The sequence below is a fragment of the Sphaeramia orbicularis genome, chromosome 24 (assembly GCF_902148855.1).
Source record: "Sphaeramia orbicularis chromosome 24, fSphaOr1.1, whole genome shotgun sequence".
NCBI classification, from domain to species: domain Eukaryota; kingdom Metazoa; phylum Chordata; class Actinopteri; order Kurtiformes; family Apogonidae; genus Sphaeramia; species Sphaeramia orbicularis.
This window is the reverse complement of record NC_043979.1, coordinates 2,233,596-2,253,429: the sequence shown is the minus strand read 5'-3', so window position 1 is coordinate 2,253,429 and position 19,834 is coordinate 2,233,596. Positions and strand designations below refer to the sequence as shown.

Sequence of the window (19,834 nt, the reverse complement as noted above, 5' to 3'; positions counted from 1 at the left end):
GGGTCCATCACTTGTGTTCACTTGTGGTTTCCAGTCGTCTTCTGGTCCCCACTCTACCTGGAAACATGGAGACTAAAGCAGCAGAGTCCTGTCTGGGATTGATTTGAATACGACGACAGAGAAGAAGAGAAAAGATATAACAAAAAACCTAAAACTAAACTAAAACTAAGCATTTAGAAAATAACGAAAACTAATAAAAACTATCAAACCTGAACTGAAACGAACTGAATTAGAGACAAAAGTCAAAACTAAATAAAACTAAACTATAATGAAAAACTATTAGAACCTTGGTTAAGACGCTTTTTAAATATATGAAAAGAAGGAGATTGTTTGACAGGGTTTTGAACCTCATAAACAGGAACACATCAGTCCAGTTTCCAGAACCTCCACTGGCTCCCTGTCTCCTTCAGAATCAACTACAAAACAGCCCTCATTACCTTCAAGTGCATCCATGGAAACACCCCCCCCACTACCTCAAGGACCTCCTCCCCCCTCACACATCCACCCAAAGCCTCCAGTCCCACAGCACCAACTGCCCCCCCACCCCCACCCCGACCACCTCAGAGCTCCACAGTCACTGGACTCCTTCAAACAGGACTGAGGACATTTGTGTTTGGACAGACATGGCCACCATGACGCTTTGTTTGATTTATTTAGTATTTTATTTTCAATATAGTATTTTATTTTTTATTATTGGACTTTCTTTTCTCTGTAACACTTTGAGACTCTGTTGAATGAAAAGTGCTTTATAAATGTAATTTATTATTATTATCATGCAGAGATCATACAGACCTGTCAGTCAAAGGCCAACATGGCCGACATCAGAGGCAAATAAAATAAATAAATACATGAAATAAATAGATGAGACCAAAATGAATCCTGAAAAAAATACTGACTTAGTATTTTTAGAGACATCAGTGTGAGTATATGTGAGTCAGGGCTTTAAATGGGAGCCAGTCTCAGCACTCATACGTCCACGTTAGCTTCATTTTTGATGTGCTGCAGTTAGCAGGTTAGCTAACACATAATGCACCACTGAAACCTTAACGATCAATGTGATATCATTACTTATGTAAACATACACAGCACTTTTAATTGGCGTATTATCTGTACACATTATAGGCTTTCCATGTGTATGTTCATGCTCTTATTAGCCCCTATCCAACCTGAATCCATGCGTTAAATACCACACACTGAGGGTTCGAATTAGGGTTAAGGGTTAGGGTTAAGGGTTAAGGGTTAGGGTTAAGGGTTAATGTGAATCAGAGATCTTGGCAAACATTCACACGTAATCAAATGGCGTTGAATAACACGCGAAAGGTTGAAAATGTGCAGGTATTGCACACCAAATGCCATAAGAACTGGTGTGAAATAAGGCCCTTTCGCACTGTCAGGACTTTTTGCAGTTCCTGTAACTTTTTCAGGACCTAGTCCAGTGGTTCCAACCTTTTTTGTCTCATGACTCCATTTTAACATCACAAATTTCTGGCAACCCCACACATTCAACACGGAGACATTTTTATTTTTGCTAAAATTAATTTCTTTTTGATCCTGTAATAGTTTTCTATCCTCTGTTTCAAATCCAGGTTAATTTTAGAGGACATTTAGTCTATATAATGTCTATTATTGTGGACAGAGGCAGTAAATCCAGGTGTAGATTACTGCACAAAGGGACAATGGGATTTTCCTTGGTCAGGATCTGTCCAGTCAGTCCAGCTGTGATTTACAAGGAGGACAATTAATACTGAACAAACAAGAACTGAAACTATGAATTATGAAAGATCTGCAGCATCTGGAACTGACCACAGTGAACATCTGACACAGAAACAGAACCACAGTGCTGCAGTTTCACACTCAGTTTGTCATGTTTTTGTTTTTTTTTGTATTGGGATTGTCTTTCTCAACTCACCATATGTTTTTTTATTAGTAAGTCTTTGTTTGTTTTTAAATCAATTACTAGAAATTTCAGGCGACCCCATTTGAATTTCAGGCGACCCCATTTGAATTTCAGGTGACCCCACGTGGGGTCCTGACCCCAAGGTTGAAAAACACTGACCTAGGCCCTTTTTTCACACATTCGGACAGTATTAGAACTTGGAACCATGAACCACAGTTCCTATAACCACTTTAGCGCCTACTCCCAGGCAGGGTCTGTTCAATGGTTCCATCAGAACTCATATGACGAAGGTGTTCGCTGATTGGTAGAACTCAGGCCACGCCCATTGCCAGATTTCTGCTTCTTGCAACGCTACAATTTTTAAAAGCAACTGTTGCCATTTCTTAATATCAAGAAGAAGATAGTACGGTCTAGTGAACTCGGAGAGTATGGTCCTGGTAAGAACAGTCCCAGAGAACAGACTTCCTCAGAACACCAGTCTGTCTGTAACTGAACGGCTGCACTGGGACACTTTCATCCATGTCTCTGCTGTATTTACACCATTGGCTCCATTTCCCTTAAATCACCACAATGTCACTAGATTTCATTTCAGTACATTTGTACTAGTATTTCCATGTCATTTTTACATTTTGTATATTTTTCAAAACTGTAACACATTTCATTGGTTCAGCTGGGCGGGGGGGGGGCTCCCATCCCGATCGTCCAGGTTGCAGATGTTTGCATCACACCAGTCCCTACCATGGTCCTTTAGTGCCAGTGTGGATGCAAAACAAAACAGTTCCCCTGGGGGAAGAGTAGTTCCTAGAACGAAATTTGAGGAACTGTGTTCTTAGAACTTCTGTTTCTGAAAGCGCCTTTTGAATGAGATCAGTCTCTAATGATACATGTCCATGACAAATTTCTGTGAAATGGGACCAAAACTAAGGCTGCCTGTCAGGAAAGAGAATGATTTTAAGTCCAGCTCAAACACAGATGTGTTAGTAAATAGTTAAATAGAGCTGCAACCAATTAATCAACTCAAAGTGATCCAAAAAAAAGTCATTCAACCACAGTTCTCCTGAATCTAAACTTTGTTTCCTTCATTTCTCTGCTGTTAAACATTGGTTCCACTGTTGTGTTTCACACAGACGCTTATTGTGACGCACAGAGAAGCTTCAATTCAGGAAAACTGCAATAGAATATTTCCCTTCAATCAATTCGAGTCGATTAATTGAATTGTGAATTTTTACATTCGCTTCTAGCACCTAATGCAGTTTTTTAAATTTTTATGGGATGTCCCTTGTGGTGGACAGTTTTCTTTCTTTTTTTTTTGTATAAAGTTGTGAAACCCATAGAAAAACCCCAGAAAACCCACAGCTGGGTCTGAGGAGGTTAGATGATCGTATTTGTATTTAAACTGCACTTGTTAAAAACACAAATGAACTCAAATCAAATCAATCTAAATCAGTCAAGCAGGTAAGTGAGCTGTCAATCACTCCTGCCAATCAAAATCCCCATGGTAGATATGACAGCCTTCAATTAGCCTTAAATGCTTCTAAAATGGGGGGAACCTCACTACAGGAGCACCAGTGTACTTAGTGGATGATCCAAAAAAAACTGACTCCTGAGGAAAAAGGCTTTTTTCTGTAGCCTGGTATTTGTTGAGAGACTCACAAATAATGCAGACAGGCTTTTACGGAGCCAACATCCAGCAGTCTAGTCCGTGGTATTACACTTCCATCGTGTCTTCAGTTTCAAACCGCAATAGTTTGGCCCTGGTTGGAACTGAGGGAGACTGAAGATACAGCCGACAGGATCTGGGACAGTTAGTGGAAGAATAATTTACTAGAAACGTTTCATAGGAGTCTGTGTAAGAGGACAGACAAAACTGTAAGCTGAAAATGTGTCCTTCACTTTTGTTTTTGGAGTCATAAAAGCCAGAGAGAGTGAGTGACCATATATGGGGCTTTTCCACACATCTGATAAAATAAACCCCCTGCAGACACAGGAAACAAGGCTACACACTGTTACAAGCCTACACTTTCTCACAAACAATGTCTTCATGACTTGTGTTCCAGTGAAACCTCCATTGTGTGCATCTTGTTTTTATTTACTGAGCCATAACTCAGCGTGAGTGGAACTCTTGCACCTGTCTGAGCATCGTTTTATTCCCCAGTAAAATGCCTGGGTGTAAAACAGCAGACAGAGCCTTCAAAGACGAGCAGGAAGCAGCAGTCGGACATTCAGCCCACACATAGCAGGGTCATTTTAGACCACTGCGTCTGTACATGAGCCCTGCAGAGGAGGACCGCTGTTAGAGCTGGGATTCATACAAACACAACTGACGCAGAGAGGGGGTGGGACAAGGTTATGACCAGTAACGAACACTAACGAAATGACCAAAACTAGAACTGAAAGAACATTTTCATTTACTGAAATAAATAAAAACTATAATTAAAAGAAGGAACAATAACTAACTGAAACTGTATTGTGTCTGGGGCTGTGCACTGGCAAGAATCTGGCGATACAATACACATCACAATACTAGGATCACAATATGATGTATCACGATATATCACAATACTGTTAACAAGGCAATATGTTTTGGTTGTTTTATTTCTTTTTTTTAAATGATTATTTCTTGGAAAATGTAATTACACCAGAAATATGCACCAAACCAGGGCTCTCAAACTCCTGTTCTTTCAGGTTCCACATTCAGCCTGATCTGATCTGCAGTGGACCGGACCAGTAAAATAATAACAGAATAATCTGTAGATAATCACTACTCCAAATTTTTGTCTTTGTTTTAGTGCAAAAAAACCAATCAAATTATGAAAATACTTACTTTTATAAACTATCCAAACAAAAAAGACATGAATAACCTGAAAAAAATGAAATTTCTTTAGAAAAATAAGTGCAATTTTAACAATATTATGCCTCAACTACAAAAACACTGAACACTTAGTAACAGGGAGGAAATTGTTAAAATTCTGCTTAAATTTCTTTAGTCATTTCAGGTTGTTCATATTTGTTCAGGTTATTCACATTTTATTGTTACCGGATAGTTTGGAAATGTAAATATTTTCATAATTTAATGTTATATTTTACACTAAAAACAAAGACGAAAATTTCAAGTTGTCATTATTTACAGACATAATGAAATACAATTTTTTTTAACATCAAACCGAGAAGAAAATATGGAGTCATTATTTTTTGTCGGTTCTTCTGCTGTTATTATTTTACTGGAGATCATATTGGTTTGGATGTGGAACCTGAACTAACATGAGTTTGACATGAATTTTTACACTTTGCTAATTCATCCCTGGGGCCGCATTGGAACCTTTGGGGGGTCGCATTTGGCCCCTGGGCCGCATGTTTGAGACCCCTGCTCTAAAACTAAACAAACTTGTGTTTGATCAGAATAGGATCTAATGTTACATCACAAAACTTTTCTCTATAAAAACTCAAAATGCAGGATTTGGATGAATACAGTTTTAACATTGATTTAATAAATGACTTTTTTAGTTTACATACAACAGAGAAAAATATTCTTGTGAATATATAAATAAAAGAGATTGCAGGATTCCCAAAAAATGTAAAGAAACAGAAAAAACAAAAAATGAACCTCCACCATATCTGTATTTGAATAAATACCTAAAAATATCAATGCAGTACTTTTTAATATCGATACAGTACTGTGAAATGAAATATCGCGATATATTGTGGAACTGATATTTTCTTACAGCCCTAATTGTGTACTCACAAAACTAACTAAAATGTATAAAAACTATGGATTAAATTCCCTTCGTTTTCGTCTTTGTCAACGTCGGATTGATATGAAAGCGATTTATTTTACTCTAGCAATTTTAGCTAGCGGCACCATATGATATTTAATGGTCCGACACTTCTCGTTACTTGTCGTTTAGAGTCGTCTTCTGGTCCAACAACAGGGAAACTAAAGTTGGGAGAAAGCAGCAGAGTCCTGTATGGGATTTATGTGAAAACGACAACGAGGAAGATAAAAGACATTTAAAAAAACACTAAACTAAATGAAAACTAAGCATTTAAAAAAACAACAACAAACTAATAAAAACTAGTAAACCTGCTCTAAAAACGAATTAAAACCAACTGAATTAGAGAAAAAAAAGTCCAAACTAAATAAAAGTAAACTAGAATGAAAAATCCAAAACTATTCGAACCTTGGAGTGGGAGGAAGAGGGAGTAAAAGAAGGAAAAGCGGAGCTGGGATTTAATTCTTAAACAAAGAAAACACTTGCTGGTGCCTTTTGTCCACGGATCTTTCATTTAGTTTCAAGTGAAGGCTCTGACAGCGTCCTGAATGAGTTCCATGAAAGGGGCGTTCCCTCCACGTTTGAACTGTGACCTGGAGGTCAAGCCCCCCCCCCTGACGTCCTTGTAAAGGTATACTCTGGCAAACACAGGCTAAAGCACACAGACTGTCACAGAACACAACACACACACTGGATGCACTCATTCACACTTGAGCGGTCGCACGCTGACACACACACCCGACTTCAGACCTGCACATTCTGCCCGAACCTCTGCTGGAAGGTTATTACCGTTAACGAAAACTAACGAAATGATGAAAACTACAAGTGTAAAAACAGTTTTGTTAACGGAAATAAATAAAAACTATAATTAAAAGAAAAACAAAACAAAACTAAGAAGTATAAAAATTATAGATAAAATTCCCTTCGTTTTCATCTTTTGTCAATGTCGGATTGATATGAAATCGATTTATTTCCCTCGATATTTAATGCTCCGTCACTTGTGTTCACTTGTGGTTTCCAGTCGTCTTCTGGTCCGAACTCTACCTGGAAACATGGAGACTAAAGCAGCAGAGTCCTGTCTGGGACTGATTTGAATACAACGACGGAGAAGAAAAGATATTTTTTTTTAAAAAACTAAAATTGATAAAAATTAATTGCTTAATTCAAGAGTTGTTGTTTATTTTATTAAATTCAAGATTTTTTTTTACTTAAAGATTTTCTTTTGCTTAATTCAAGGGTTTTTTTTGCTTATATTAAGAGTTTTGTGTTTTTTTTTAAATTAATTCAAGATTTTTTTTGCTTACTTCAGGATTTTTTTTTTTTACTTAATTAAAGAATTTAATTTAAAACTAAACTAAAACTAAGCATTTAGAAGAAAACAAAAACTAATAAAAACTAGCAACCCTGCTCTAAAAACTAATTAAAATGAACTGAATTAGAGAAAAAAAAGTCCAAACTAAATAAAACTAAACTGTAATGAAAAATCCAAAACTATTCGAACCTTGGCCCAGACTCTGAGTCTGGAACTAGAAAAGCACTCATAGAGCGCAGACCTCCACCAAGGCAGATCAGTGCCCCCCCCCCCCCCCCCCCCCCGATTACCACCAAAATTTAATCATTTGTTCCTTGTGCCAGTATCAACATTTCCTGAAAATTTCATCCAAATCCGTCCATAACTTTTTAAATTATCTTGCTAAAAGACAGACAGACAAACAAACCAACGCCTGCAAAAACAGAACCTCCTTGGCGGAGGTAACTACGCATTTAGAAAATAACAAAAACTAATAAAAACTAGCAACCTGCTCTAAAAACTAATTAAAACTAACTGTACTGTAAAAAAAAAAACGGTATTATTCCAGCAGCAGGGGTGCCGAAAAAATCCTGTAAAATAACAGAAAATAACCATCTCATAAAAATACGGTAATTTTCCATAATTAAAATAGTTTTTTGTCCTAACTTTACATGAGATTTTGCATAATTTTTTTTTACTTTTTAATGTTTAATAAAGAATATTTACATGTATTAAAACACTCAAACTACATATATATATATATATATATATATATATATATATATATATATATATATGTATATGTATAATTTTCAGTGAGACTCAGTTGTCCAATCCACTGATAAAAACTGTATTTGGACAGTTTATCAGTGCTTATACATGTTATACATTCACAAAAATACATTTATTCAACATTTTTGTTGTGAAACCTCCTGTAATTACACAAGATATTTGTCAATGAACAAACAAGTCTGGTTCAACTGACAGAACTAATACTTCTGTTATCGTTAATTGTCAGTCATTTTATTTCGTTTTATTATTTTTTACAGTAATAAACTTTTATTAAACAGTTTAATCTCATAAATAGAAAAGAAATATTTGTGAAATTCTGATACATTTGCAAATGTATTTTATCAGTATTTTTCTGTGAAAAAAGAAAATTTTTTTTTTTTTTTTTTAAATGGAAATTTTATGGTTATTCACAGTTACAGTTTTTTCCTGTTATTTTCCATTTGACATGTTAAATCACAGTCTGTTTTTGTCATTTCACTGATATTTTCCTGTATCTTAAAAATACAGGAAAACTCTGTAAAATGAACTTAATTTTTTTTACAGTGTGAATTAGAGAAAAAAAAGGTCAAAACTAAATAAAACTAAAGTATACTGAAAAACCCTAACTGTTCGACCCTCACTGTTGTGCAGTTAAATCCAGTTTGACTCCACACACTCAGGCCATTCTCCTTTTTGGACTCGACCCAACATTTAGGGACAGAGCGTCTGTGTAAACTCCTCTGTGATTGTTTAGCCTGGCGCTCAAAAAAAGATATATAGAGAACGTCCACCGTACTTTAGCGTTATTGCTCATATACGTCAGTATTCGGGGTCTGCAGAGGGATTTTTGTGACTCACTTGAATTTTAACCATTTATGGAAACGTGTGTGTGTAAAACAGGTCTACTGAACACAGAGTTAGCCCTAACAGGACACATTTACAGCTGGGTTCAACTTTAAAAGTTAGAACAAAACCCTGAACGTCATCCCATTTATTCTATATCTGCTGAGAGGAGGTTAACCCTCTGATGCATGAGTTATGGCAACCTTAGTCAAGATTTTTTTTCCTGAGTGTTTTTAGTCCTCTTTAGGCATGACAAAAACAATGTGATTGAAATTTTTTTTAATGAACCTATTTTTTATGGAGTTACAAAAATATCCACTCAGCTTTAATTTTTGAAGCAAAGAATTTAAAACCTGATATCAGAAAATGATCTACTGTGTGAAAATTAGGAAATAAAAACATTTTTAATGCAGCTAATCTGATTTTTTTCTCACATTTTAACATCCTCTCATACTAGTTATTACTCACATCATGGAGATAATATGCAAAAAAAAAAAAATGTTTAAGAAAACTGTTCATTACAGTCTAGCAATTAATTTACACTCAAACATGTCAGTGCAGATCAGGTTTATCAAGAACAGCAAAGTTACAGCAATGGAATGAATAGCTGCTTTTCCACCGGACACATGTGCGAAACTTTACCAATATTTACTAAATGTCAACAAAACAGAAGTGCATGATGTTGGTTTTTCCACTAAATCACAAATGCGATGATTTATTTATTTATTATCGTGAGATGACACAAGAAGTCATTCCAAAAACATGGTGACGAACATAAATAACATGTTATAACATTATTATGATTATATATTACCCCTCTATCTCATATTAAATAAAAAATTGATTCAGTTTCCTGGTGTGTCCACACATACGACACGTTTCTTTTAAAACTCTTCTTCTTCGCTTGTTAAAACGTCCGTCAACATCCAGTTTTGTGTTTTTTTATCCATGTGACTCTAGTTGCTGAAAAAGGTCTTTCCATTGCAGTTTTGCGTGGTATACCAATTACGCTACACCAGAAAAACCAGCTACTGCCAGCGCAAAAACCTTGAGAGTTTTGGCAAAATTGTCGTTTTTCCATTAGGGTAAATTTTCATCCGCAAGTTATATTCACGCAATTTGAGGGTCAATGGAAAAGCGAGTAGTGTCAGTGTATGAGATGATGCACAAGCGTCCACTGTGTCGGCTGATGTGGAACTAGAACAACCAAACCCATGAAAATACAAGAGAACAGCTGGAGAAGAACTGTCCTCTGGAGTGACCGCTGTGCATGAAAGGGTTAATAGTTTTATTTGTCCCTGTGAGAGGACGTCTGAAAGAGGACAGAGTTTTCTGTGAAATTTATCTAAACAATTTATCTAAAGAAGGCTATTTAAAAAGCAATGCATGCTGGGAAGTAGGGTAATTCGTATACAATGGCTGTGACTGGATTGGATTCCTTTTCCCACATTTACATTAGCATATATAAGGAGATTTGTTTACTGCCCTAATTAGCAGAAAGTAGAAAATCACACAGATGAAGTGGGTTTGAATGGTTCGACAACAGCGCAGCTCTGTTCCAGTCCGACTGCTGCACACCTGCTGTCAGTTTGGACAGACCAGCCACTGAAATAGGAACTGAAACTACAGTGTATTACTTTAACACTTCGTCTACATGTTCATGCCCTGATGAAGCCTTTCAGGGTCAGAAAACATTAGCATATCCATAAGGTAAAGCCTCAGACGTTCCACACTGAGATACCTGTCAATCATCAAGTCTGTCAGCCAGTTCTTCAGATCCATCCTCATTATTATTTAAATCTATACAATATATGATTGTAGAGAATATTTTACAAATTTACAATATTTTACTATGTAGTTCAGCTCCAACTTGAACTTAACCTAATGTTAACTTTGTAGAGAAACAAAACAAATGTAAGAAACAAGTGAAACAGTAAACAGAGCTAAGTAATACCCCACCCCCCACCCGGTCAAACAACACTTTGCCCCCCCCCCCCCCCCACTGATACCCTGACCACCCAGGGATTCATTTGGAGTCTTAACATTCAATCTTTTCAAAAGCTTTAAAAATGAAAAAAAGCAAAAATTTATAGAACAGCACATGTAAGGCTGCACAATATTGGAAAAAACTGACATTGCGATTTTTTTTAACTGTGCGATATATATTGTGATATGAAAAAATACTCAGGAGGATAAACAGCTGTGTGGTGCCGACGTAAATGGTCAAAGAAATTAGTTGTGTTAGCTCTCGTTGTGGCGACAGATGAATGAAGGCACAGTGGACACAGAACACGTGTTTCAGTTTCATCCTTCTGTCGCTGAAATAATTTCAAATAACGGACGTCGTTTTTCTTTTTGGCACCAAGTCTTCATTTTTGGTGATTTTCTCTCGTTCATGGCTCATTTTTTAATGTTGTTACCGGCGTCTCACACCGTGTGCAGGGGGCGTGGTCTGCTTCGACAAACTGATTAAGAATGCTTGTGATTGGTGGATGGCTGTGTGCAGTGTGTGTCAGGTACCCAGGATGAACTTAGATCAGAACACGTTGCGTTCATTTACCTCCTACATTGCAGGACCTGCGATGTGACTATTGCGCACATGTACATTGCGATGATGATGCTCAAACGATATACTGTGCAGCTCTAGGCACATGGAAAGAACGTGTGTCAACTTTAATCCAAAAATTTAAATTCAGCCATCAAACTGTGGACTGCAGATCTTTTGCCCCGTTTCCACTGCGTGGTATCGGCTTGACTTGACTCGACTCGACTCAGACTTTTTGCATTTCCATTATGAAAAAGGACCTGGAATCTGGTACCTGGTACTACTTTTTTAGTATCACCTCCGCCGAGGTTCCAGGACTGGGGACCAGATCCTCAAACATGACGTGGACACACTGCAGACCACTGATTGGTCAGACAGTTTTCTCTGTGACCCGCCGTTTTACAAAAAACAGATGTGGAAGTGGACAGTAAATATGTCGGTACATTAATCCACATGATAACAGCCCAAAAGTACACCATGGTCGGTCCAGGAGATTCAGTCTTAGGTGGCTGATGTAAAAATTCAGACGAGACAACATGCAACGAGCGAGTTTTCAGCAACTCTCTGAACAGACGACACAGAAATAACGTGCCACATTGCTATGACGACCAGGTACTGTAAAGTCAGTAGTATCTTGTAATGGAAACGGTCTCCAGGAATACCGAATGGAGCCGAGCCGAGCTGGTTAATGGAAATGCGGCATTTGAGGGTTAAAGAGCATGTGTGTCAAATTTGAAAAGAATCAGGTGAATAGAATAGAAATGTTCAAATATTTGTAAAGAAAATCCAAAGGCTGAAATTGAGCCATCAAACTGTGGACTCCACCTCTCCAAGGGGTAAAGAACATGTGTGTCAAATTTGAAAAGAATCAGGTGAACAGTGTCAGAGAAATGGGATGGACAAAGATCTGGGATAGACGGACACACGGAATTCGTGGTATATCCACACCCCCCCCCACCCTCTGGGGCTTGTGGGGGTAGAATAAAAGCCACCACTACAGAGGACTATCCAACCACAGTCTGCATCAGCGCCACTGGAATAATTACACTTCACTAAATTGCTCAGTAGCTATTATTAAAAGAAGCTAAATGACTGACAATTAACCCTATCAATGCATGCATTAGCGAATTCCACTACATCTGTATGAGTAATTCTTTCCAAAGACTCCTCAGCAGTTACGTTCTATCAGTTTGGGCTTCTGCGTTTGCCAGAATGTATCTGAAGACCTGAAAAGACCCCGATAAGCTAAATACCACTGGTCAGGATCTACAGGATCCACAGACAGAACCACCAGTCAAAACAGTGAGCAGAGTCAGTGCCTGGTCTCTGAGGTTGGTTTGGATCCTGGTACCGGGCTCCACCGGTGCGATCACCACTGATCCGATCCATATTTATACAAACCTCTGTCTTCAAAATAAGTAAAAACACACTGATACTTATTGGACTGAATCTTTACCCAGACCTCAGTTTTCTGCTTCACTCACACACAAACGGATTTTCCTCCATTCAGCCAGAACCCTCAGAGACTTCGGACACTGATTTTAAATAGTACAGATTCTTTCTTTATCTTGAGTTCAGGAGGACCACACCTCAAACATTCCCCTTCCTGTCAGATCATCTGCCCATCATCATGTTTTAAAAAATGTTCACTCCTGTGTTTAGGATGTGGCTGAGGTTTGGTAAATTAGGCACAAAAACATGTTGGTTAAAGTTATGAAAAGGCTCATGGGAAGAACTGTAATGCTTTTTTTTTTTTTTTTGTCATTACAAAAAACAAATCGTTGCTTTTGGGAAGAAACCTGGTAAGTCCATTTTTATTTTTTTATTTTTTATTTTTTTTATTATACCGTTGGTCAGTCTTCATGTTGGTCTGACGGTTTTAGAAATATTTAACCAATGAAAATTGTTGAAAATGGCTCATGACTACATAACTTTACTTTATTCATTTATTCAGAATATACACCATGTTTCCAGTTTCCTGAAAAATAACCAGTTTGAACATAAGAGGTTTCCACCCGACAGCAACAAAATGGTACATTTGGATGGATGGATGGATGGATGGATGGACGGACGGGTGGATGGACAGACTTTATTTCTCCCAAACTGTCTAATTCCAGTGTAGCAGCAGCAGAATGACACACATACAATAACTATAGAGAACACGACAGCGTTTATTGGCCTTTTAATGTTTTTTATTAATTATATAAAAATATATAATTACTATATAAATGACTGTGACAGCATTAGTCCAACCTGTAGGCTGACCCATGCCTTATGTGTCTGTTGGTATTTAGTTGTGTCTTACGTCCCGGTGTTCGGAGCTTGGTTCTTCCAAAATAAAAGTACTTCCTGTACTCCTCAAATATAATATGACAAACTCTCTACGTTCAATCCAAAAGTGTCACATTACTGTCGTCAATCTGTCGTATTCACCTCTGTTGCTTCGTTGATGACCCCCCCCTTTGGAAACCCCTGCACTAAACCCTCCACCACACCAGCGGTTCCATCACATCCACCCCAGACGTCCACAGGTCGGACTGGACTCCACCAGTGGACCACCCCACTCATCTTACAAACAGTTGTGTGAGGAAAATAAAAGGTTATCACATAAGCCCCTCCCCCTTCCTGTTGTTTTCCTGCTGAGGTCAGGCTGACCTCCATCTGCCTCCACTCCTCACCCCCCCCGTCGGTCCCTTCCTCATTCCTCTTTTACTCCTCATCTTTATAAATACAAGTCTGCCAAAGAACTCAAGAACTGCTGAGACTGCCCAAGAAAAACCAGCCAGTTTGTGTTCATCACACACACACACACACACACACACACACATGCACACACACACATATACACACACACACATACACATGCACACATACACACACACACATATACACACACACATGCACACACACACATATACACACACACATACACATGCACACATACACATATACACACATACACATGCACACACACACACGCACACACACACACACATACACATGCACACATACACACACACCAAGGTTCTAATAGTTTTGGATTTTTAATTATAGTTTAGTTTTATTTAGTTTTGACTTTTTTTTCCCCCTCGAGTTCAGTTTGTTTTCATTCGTTTTTAGGGCAGGTTTGTGAGTTTGTTTTTTGTTTTGTTTTGTTTTAATTCTTTGTTTATTTGGAAAAGCAATTTATACAAAACTTCCCTTATGGGTCCAATTCAGTTTCCACCTGTCAAATGGAAAGAAGATAGTAATCCAAGATTTTTAGTCAAATATAGAACAAATGAAAGAAAGAAAAAAAAGTGGGCAGGTTTGCTAGTTTTTATTAGTTTTCATTTTTTTTCTAAATGCTCAGTTGTAGTTCAGTTGTAGTTCAGTTGTAGTTCAGTTGTAGTTCAGTGGTCTCTTTTCTCTTCTTCTCTGTGCTCCTATTCAAATCAATCCCAGACAGGACTCTGCTGCTTTAGTCTCCATGTTTCCAGGTAGAGTGGGGACCAGAAGACGACTGGAAACCACAAGTGAACACAAGTGACGGAGCAAAAAGTGTCGTAGCAGATATAAATGGTTGAGGGAAATAAATCGATTTTGTATCAATCCGACACTGACAAAGACGAAAATGAAGGGAATTTTATCCATAATTTTTATGCGTTTTAGTTAATTTTGTAAACACACAATACAGTTTCAGTTAGTTAATGTTTTTTTCTTTTAATTGTAGTTTTTATTTATTTCAGTTAACGAAAATATTTTTACAATTCTACTTTTTGTCATTTCATTAGTTTTCCAGTGATGAAAGTGTTCCGGTTTTTGATGGAAATCCGTTTTTTCCAAAAACTGAGCATATGTTCCGGTAAATTAAACATGTCTGGATCATTTCCATCTGGTTTGGCAACATTTCAGCAGGAAAATTCACATAAATTGCTCCAAAAAGTGTAAATTATGTTTATTTGGGTCCGTCTCATGGGCGCGGCCATATTGCTTTCTTCTCCATTTGTCTCGACCAATGAGATGCTCGTTTACAACACGGAACTTGTATCGACGGCTCTGATTGGTCCGTTGATGACACATGGTCTGTTTCGCACCTCTGGAGACAAGATGGCGGATTCGCTTTGAGTATTTTACTGCCAATGTATTTGGTGTAAATATTGTGTGAAATCCTGTCAGAATTCCTGGTCCTTCAGCGTGGGGACGAACTGAAGTGTGAGGCAGGAATCCAAAAGGAGTTCAAGAGGTCCTGGCTCCAGGAATCTGAGAGAAATGGTGATTTTCTGTCGCAGTCCGTCTGGAAGACAAGCAAACAGGTCTGTTCCTCATTGAAGTCGTTCAGTAGGTTGTAGTATTTCACCACCGCCGTGCTGTGGACAGGCATACGTTATTCCTTTGTCTTCTGTACTGTGTAATTAATATGATATTAAATGTCTGTGTCCACCACAGATTATGTAGAATAAGGAAACAGTTTGGATAAATGGGAATATTTCAGAATGAAATGCTCAGAAAAGTTTTTTTTTTTTTTTTTCCTCACTTTCATCACTGGTTTTTGTTAATGATAATAACCTTGACACACACACACACACACACACACACACACACACACAAAACACACTCATTATGACCGTATAATTGGTCCTTGATTTTAAGTTATACTTGTCCTTCAGAGGTTCTTCTGTTTCTGTCTTTATGCATGTGTGTGTGTGGAGGGGGGGTGAAGGGGGGTTAAAAAAAAAAGGAGCTTTCTATAAAATTTCCCACAATGTTGGAATTGCAGTTTTGTCTGAGAAGGGATTAAATGGTGGTTTCAGACCACATGACATCAGTCAGATTATGTTGGATCCAGCGGATCTGTTTAAAGTGTGTCATGTCGTGTGTTGGAACAGAAAAAGGTCTACCAGGACCAACAGGATGGACTTTTTACACCGTCCTACTGTAACTGTGATAAAGCACTGTTATTTTTGTTCACTTTGAACAACTGACAACACACACTGTCCTGTCCATGCAGCCCAAAAACACCCACTGCTGTTTTTCTTTCTTTTTTTTTTTTCTTTGGGGGGGGGGGCTTAAAACAACCAGTGTCATTCACTCTGCTTCGGACACCAGTGCCTGTTTTTGGAAGCTGGTCTCGACCAGTTCATTCCAACTGACATCATGTTGTGCAAGATGTTAAAGATGATCAGGTAGCACGACCTTATCTATTATGAGTCTCAGCCACAACACAGTGGGAATTTATGACTAATTACCTCCACCGAGGAGGTTCTGTTTTACCAGGGTTTGTTTGTTTGTTTGTTTGTTGGTTGGTCTGTTAGCAAGATAACTTAAAAAGTTATGGACGGATTTTCATGAAATTTTCAGGAAATGTCAATACTGGTACAAGGAAGAAATGATTAAATTTTGGTGGTGATTGGGGTGGGGGGCACAGATCTGTATTGGTGGAGGTCTGCGCTCTCCGAGTGCTTTTCTAGTTGTAACTGGAACAGCCGAGGCTGAGACAGTGACCGTCAGAGCAGATAAAAATACAACAGAGGCTGAGGCTGTGTTTACATGTATCCAGATATTTTGGAAAATGGATATTTCCCCCTCTTCGTCAAAAAAACCCAAAAAAAACCTTGTACACATGACCGTTTTCAGACAAATCTTGGTTTACACAGCCCCATATATCTACACTGTCTAGAACATGCCAAACCTGTAGAAGGCAGTGTGGTGAGATGATCCAGTCCCGTTAACATATCAGAATCCAGAAAGAATCACAACAAAACTTCCGTTCGTCGCACATGTGACGCAAATGTATTTCTGACCAAAACTGTGACGTCCGTCTGAGATCTCCATTTCCCTGTTTACACACAAACGTGAAAACAGTGACACATTTTTGAAATCTGATTTGGTTTGACCCTGAAGTTTCTGACTTCTTCAAGTGTTCCGTGAAGTGTCTTCTCCTTAGATTGTCTACCATGAACCCACTGTGTTAGACTAAACAGATCCGGACCATGTTTTCAGTTGTCATGTCGTCCTCCTTCACACTAACACATTTGCTGCTTCTGAATAACACCAAATTCTCCATGATCGCAGATGCATTAGAACAGAAGAAAAGCACTCGGAGAGCACAGACCTCCACCAAGACAGATATGCCCCACCTGCCCCGCGCTCCTCCCCCCATCACCACCAAAATTTAATAATTTCCTCCTTGTGCCAGTATCAACTTTTCCTGAAAATTTCATGAAAATCCGTCCATAACTTTTTGAGTTATCTTGCTAACAAACAAACACGCACACAAACACACAAAGCAAAGTGATCATAATACTTCCTGGCGGAGGTAACTAGCAAACCCACGACTGTCCAGAACAACACACCAACAAGTCAGGAACTTCACATCAGATATCAGAAATGTCAACATGAAACCCCACATTTGGTCCATTTGATTATTTCCAATTTTTAATTTGTGCAAAAATGAAAAGCCACTCTTTTTTTTTTAATTTTTGATTTGTTCATGAATAATGCAATAACCAGTCATTTTTTCGTTTTCCGTCTGTGGATTCTCAATTGAATATGACACGAACGAATGATACACAGATTTATGTGACCCCTGAACTAGAATGAGTTTGACACCCCTGTCATATGCCATTGGCTCTATGTTTGCTTGCATTGCTACACCCAAATATTAGTATTGTTTTTAATTTGTCATTTTACATAATGTGATCCAAAACAATAAAAACTGTGTAATGATGATACAGCAGTGAAAAAGAGCCTTTAGTCCAGTATGGTTCCCTCTGTGGAAAACTCCAACGCCATGGGAACGGGTGACGAAAGCCAGACCGATCTGAGGGTACGCCTGTGCGTCTGCTCCGTCCGACCCAGTGTTCATCGACCGTCTGATCCTTCAAAGTCAACCAAAACCAATCCACCTGCGCCTGTCTTCAAACGCACCCCTCCATCCCTTTTCCTCTGCGGCTGTCAGGAGTGGACGGGCTGACGTGCAGCTCTGACATTTTGGCAGGAGATGTGTCGGACAGCTCCGGGGTCCTCCTGAGCCCCTTTAAGACCCCGTGTTGGATGTCCTCGGCTCATCCAACAGCCTTTACCACTTATGGAATACTTCACACATCTGTCAAAACACATCAATGGAGTTCAAACAGATGTCAGAGGGGCAAAGCGCACTGCCACGGGCCAGCGCATTCTTCTGTTCAATGTGTGTGTGTGTGTGTGTGTGTGTGTGTGTGTGTGTCTCTCCTGGTTTCAGCGGGGGAAGGCGTTTAAGGACCCCGGCCCCGTCCTCTTTTCTGTCACTCGGCCTTTTCTCTTCCTTTGCCTCCTCCAGACCTTCCACTTCATCCCCTCTCGTCACGCTCGCTGGCTTTTCTTTCACTTTTACAACTCTTTTTTTTTTTTTTTTCACCCGTTGCCTCCATTGTTGTTCTTTCTTACTTCATTGTGCCATCTGAAAGTTTTCACTTCATTCATTCTCTCTCTTATCTTCACTTCTCACATCTCAGAAACACAGTCATGATTACATCAGCTGATTTCTCATAATAATGTCATTTCTCTTCTATCCATCTATACTTCCCTTAGAGCAGGGGTCTCAAACATGCGGTCCGGGGGCCAAATGTGTCCTGCCAAAGGTTCCAATCCGACCCATGGGATGAATTTACAAATTGCAAAAATTCCACAGTCAAGGCTGAGGAACTCATTTTAGTTCAGGTTCCACATACAGACCAAAAAGTAAAATAACAGCAGAATAACCTACAAAAAATAATGACTCCATATTTTCTTCTCAGTTTAACTTGAAAGAAATAATATTACATTTTGCCTATAAATAATGAAAACTTGAAAGTGCAAAAAATAACATTAAACAAGTGTTCAGAGAACACAAACCCCCTCCTTCACCCTGAACGCTGTGCATGTGTGGATCGACTCTTTCTGTTTAAATTCCACAGTTTCCAGGTTGTTCCATACAGCAGAAACAGCTGAATCTGGTCCCAGTCATGTGTCTGTCCAATTAGATTCAATTCACATCAATATTAGTTGAGTTCTAATTTTAAATGTGTGGGAAATGGGATTTTCAATGTTCAGTGTAAATGTCCACAGAGTCCACATTCCACAGTGGATGTGGACAATTTAGTTCCAGATACAAGAGACTGTTCTAAGCTACAGGTGGATCCAACTGGAGGAGAATCGGAGTCGTTTGGAATTTTTTAAATTAATTTTGGAAAATGTCTCAGTGATGACAGATGGAAAACTGTAGATGTTGTGACCTTGCTGTGACCTTGAACTCTGGCCTACTGGGACCAAAATGGACTGGGTTGGTCCCAGGGCCTAGGCCTATCTGTGGGGAAGATCTGGGAAAGATGGGTGGAAGAGTTTTACACTAAAGTAGCTAAAAAACAAACAAATAAACAAACAAACAAACAAGCACACAAAGCAAAGGGATCACAATACCTCCTGGCAGAGGTAAATATTACATTATGCCTATAAATAATGACAATTTCAAAGTGCAAAAAATAACATTAAATTATGAAAATATTGACATTAACAAGCTATCCTGTACCAATAAAATATGAATAACCTGAACAAATATGACGAACCTGAAATGTCTAAAGAAAATTCAGCACAATTTGAACTCTTTTCTTCCTGTTCATCAGTGATAAGCGTCTTTGTAGATCTGATCCAGAATGCACATGGACAAATGATAAGTTGAGGCAGAAGACTGCTAAAAGTTCACTTATTGTTCTCGAAAT

The 19,834-nt window shown here is 38.5% G+C and overlaps 1 protein-coding gene and 1 long non-coding RNA gene across 2 annotated transcripts in view; both read right to left on the bottom strand.

Annotated features, from left to right (window-relative positions):
- emilin1a (elastin microfibril interfacer 1a) overlaps window positions 1–19,834 on the bottom strand; it is a 94,529-nt gene that overhangs the window by 58,809 nt on the left and 15,886 nt on the right. The window lies entirely within an intron of this gene.
- LOC115414776 (uncharacterized) lies at window positions 1,397–17,617 on the bottom strand. The gene is made up of 3 exons (XR_003934718.1): window positions 17,607–17,617; window positions 2,057–2,248; window positions 1,397–1,427 (listed from the first exon to the last, which is right to left on the bottom strand). It is a non-coding gene; the product is annotated as an uncharacterized LOC115414776 (long non-coding RNA).